The sequence below is a fragment of the Suricata suricatta genome, chromosome 6 (assembly GCF_006229205.1).
Source record: "Suricata suricatta isolate VVHF042 chromosome 6, meerkat_22Aug2017_6uvM2_HiC, whole genome shotgun sequence".
NCBI lineage: Eukaryota > Metazoa > Chordata > Mammalia > Carnivora > Herpestidae > Suricata > Suricata suricatta.
The window spans coordinates 75187492-75191721 of NC_043705.1; positions in this window are offsets into that span (position 1 = coordinate 75187492).

The following is a 4230-nucleotide window of genomic DNA, read 5'->3' on the forward strand; positions in this document are numbered from 1 at the left end:
AGGTGACTGGGGGCTCATCTCAAGGATCCCCATCTTCCAAGAGGAAGCAAGATAATTACAAACCCCCTTTTGTGAAAGGCAGAATTATCCTATTGTATATATTGGCAATATATATTTAGCCAGTATTCGCTCAGGGACTAGGTAGTTGGAACCTTCTCTAATCTCACAAGCACAATGCCTTTGGCCTAGATGTTTCCTTATCTCCTCATTTTCGGTACTTAGTCACCACTCAACTAGTTAAAATGTACTTTTTAATGAGAGTCCTGACTATATCTTCATACACGCCTGAGAGGACAGTCCTTATGAAGTTACCCGTCATCCCAATCACAGCTCTTAGCCTGTCATTATCCTGACCTCACTTTAAGCATGAACATCATTAAACATCTAGTGTAACCACTACCTGACGCAATTATCAGTAAATAGGAATAAATTAGGGTGAGGACCTGCTTTAAGATGTCATGATCATCATTTTCTTCTCAAGTAATTAGAAAAGAAGAGAAAAATCTGGAGATAAAAACAGTGGATTGAATAATAGTTCCATGAGTCATTAGCATACTCTAATAATGACTCATAATAATAAGTTCTGAGCTCTAGAAATGTTCACCTATTTAGCAAATGCTGGAAAAACATCAAAATCTTTTGGGATGAGGTCAACTCTCTGTAAGTATGTCACTCCTGCTTCCCATGATCTGCAGATGGTTTAACATGTTTTTTAAAATTTTTTAAAAATATTTATTCACTTTTGAGAGAGAGAGAGAGAGCAAGAGCGAAAGCGAGAGAGAGAGAATGACCAGGGGAGGAGCAGAGGGAGAGGGAGACACAGAATCCGAAGCAGGCTCCAGGCTCTAAGCTGTCAGCACAGAACCCAACACCAGGCTTGAACTCATGAACCACAAGATTATGATCTGAGCCAGAGTCAAACACTCAACTGACTGGGTCACCCAGATGCCCTGATGATTTAACACGTTTAACAGGGAGAGTTAGTAAAATAATAATAATAATAATAATAATAATAATAATAATAATAATACTGGTTTTAGCTTGTAGTTCATTCACACCAACTCTCTAAAAGGAGAAGGCAGAGTCCCTAAAATTCCTTTCATGACAAATTGCACTGATTAACTCATGAGGAGAGGGATTGGGCAGGAAGTTGCAAAAGGGAAAGATGTGGGAAGGAATTTGAGGTGGATTGAGGGAAGAAGCAGAGATAGCACTCAGGGTAGCTGGCAAGGACCTGAAGAATGGTTGGGTATCATCCTTGTAAGGGTCCAGAAAAACAGCAAACTAGGCTGAAACTAACAACCTCAGCACAGAGCCCACAGACAAGCAGGGTAAGTAAACAGCCAAAGGAAGCTTAGAGAGTGAGGGTATCCACAGTGACCAGGGGGAGTCAAGTTAAGAATACCTCTCTCCTCTTCCGGACTGCCTCAAACCCTCTCACTTTAGCATAGTTCTAAAGGAAAGGAAGTCATATTAATGACTGATTTTGAATTTCTAGTTGTCTCTGAATAATGGAGGCTTTATGGGCAAATACAATTTTATTTTGAAAAAAGAAGGATGTTAAATTTTCCCATCCAAGTTTTGAGGAAGATAAAATTTATACCATTGCCCATGGTATACAGACTAAAGAATACTGTCCAACTTTGTGTGTGTATAAGGTAAGAAGAATACTAATAAAACATTGTAATAAGTAAAGGGGGAAATTTTGGAGAAAGCTCATTAGAAAATGTAGGGGAAAGGCTCCTCCATAGTATCCTGGCACCTTTGCACAGCTCCAGATGGCCCACATGGGCAAAGGTGTGAACTGTAGCCCATCTGAGTTGTGGCAAGATGGCCTATAAACTTCACAGAGCAGAAATGAATGGAAGGCTAGGGATGGCTTGGGGCCCTCACACACCTGTCTTTCTACCTCCACCGGGAGGCTGTCAGGAGACAACTTCCTGTTGCCTCTGCTGAAGTAAGAGCATTTCAGCCCCGCCTCCTTGAAGGTACAATGGCAGATTATGCAACCACTTAGCTAGAGTCTAGAACAGACTGCTCACAATGGGATAACCCATAATGTGCAATACAGTCATTTAGTCCCTTTGGGTTCAGCGGCATCTGCTTTGGCATGTGGGAATGGGAACTGGCAGTCAGCAACTTTAATTACTCTTACATTGACCGTCTGTGTAAGTAATAAACTCTAAAAAAAATTTAAAAGTGGCTTGTTGTCAAATCAGGGTCAAATCAGTTTGGCATTGCCTTGTCTTCCATGTGTGACAGGAGAAAGAAAAAAGCTAGAAAGGACCACCAAAGTCTCTAAAAGAAGCATGAAAAGCTATTCATGAAAATTTATTTTACAATAAACTTTTTTAAAGTAGTTCAAAAAAATGCAGTCAGGGAAAAGATGGTCCTTGTTTTAAACTCCCAGCTGTGTCTACAGACATGAAACGTGCAAGCCATCCCTTATGTAGTGACCTGTGCAGTGCAGTCTCTCAGGTGTGCCGGTGTGGACAGTCAGAGCTGAGCAAGTGAGTGCCGGCTACAGCCAGGCCCAGGGGGTATGATTCCAGCATAGAAGCACAGAGTGGGCTCCCTCTGCTTACGTATTTCCATTATTGGTTTTTCTCTCTTAATGTTTCACGTACTGAGATAGAAATAAGTTTTATTAAAATTGGATTCTTTTTGCTTTCTTGTTCCTATATTCCAGGTGAAGTAATGACAGTTCATTTAATGATAGGAAAAGACTTTAAGCCAAGAAGGAGTTCAAGTTTCTGAAACTGTGCTTCCTCCTTGCCCATGTAAACAGAGTCTAATCCCAAGAAAATGTCTTGGCTTTGTTTTCAATATTCTCTCTGCACCAAACACTAAAATATGAAGAAGGCATAACACAGTGATAGGGCAGGGCTACACTGATATGCTATTAATATTTCCTAAACTCATATTATGTGCCAGAACCCCAAAAAACCCACACAAATTTTATTTAATTCTTATGACTATTTTTTGAGATAGTTATTAGTAGAGCCTCTCACCATGTTCTTCCACGTTTGTTTAGTTTAGCTGGTGGCAAAGGATTAATGAAAACTAGGAATTTAGAGAGAGAAAAATCCTAGAACACACACACACACACATACACACACACACACACACACACAATCACATATATAAACATAAGTTTGGGCACTTATTTCAGGCAATAAGATGTAAAGCAAAAATATCAATTAAGAAAACATCTAGAATAACATTTCAATTAAACAACATCTTAGGTTGTTCCCATAAAATTTGCTTTCCTAAAGAAAATGCAAATGTATACTTCTTTTCGATATAAAACAGTATTCTTTCTTCTGAAGTATGTATTTATTTAATTTAACATTTATTTTTGAGAGAGACAGAGTGTGAGCGGGGGAGGGTCAGAGAGAGAGGGAGACATGGAATCAGAAGTGGGTCCAGGCTCTGATCTGTCGGCAGAGCCTGGCACAGGGCTCGAACCCACAAACTGAGATCATGACTTGAGCTGAAGTCAGCTGCTTAACCAACTGAGCCACCCAGGCGCCCCTCACATGATTTTATATATTGAGTGACAAAGAGTAGACTTATTTTACACTGTGATTATTCCTTTAGAAAAATTAAATTGTGGTTGTTACTCAGTATAGGTTTGTAGCAAGTTTGCTTTCACCTATACTGAGAAACAAACTAACAATGATTCATTATCTAGAAATCACTATTCCTTCTGTATATATCAGTTCACTCCCCACCCCACTCCCAACAGTGACGGATACATGTTATAAAGTAAATGAAAGCAAAAGGTAATGAGACCAAAGAAAGCCCATGAATTTTTTCACCCTGCCTTTAGCAGTCTAACCTCAATTAATTAATAATATTCTGACACAGAGGAATGATAAAATATCATATCTGCCATTAAGTAGTTATGAAATTTCTTTAGTTTTAAATCAAATGTCTTAGAATATTCGATCATTGATTCCCTCACTAGCAAATATTTATTGAGCCTGTAATATATGTCAGGTTCAACCAACTAAAAAACCTAGGAACTTCTGAGTGTGGGTTATTGACAATAGTTCTAAGGCCATCTTAAGTAGCCTAGGACATCAGAAACTATCTCTAGAAAGCCAAATTCTTTAGGGGTGCTTGGGTGGCTTAGTCAGCTAAGTGACCAACTCTCGATTTCAACTCAGGTTGTCATCTCATGGTTTGTGAGTTCGAGCCCCCATGCTATGCGCAGGGAGCCTGCTT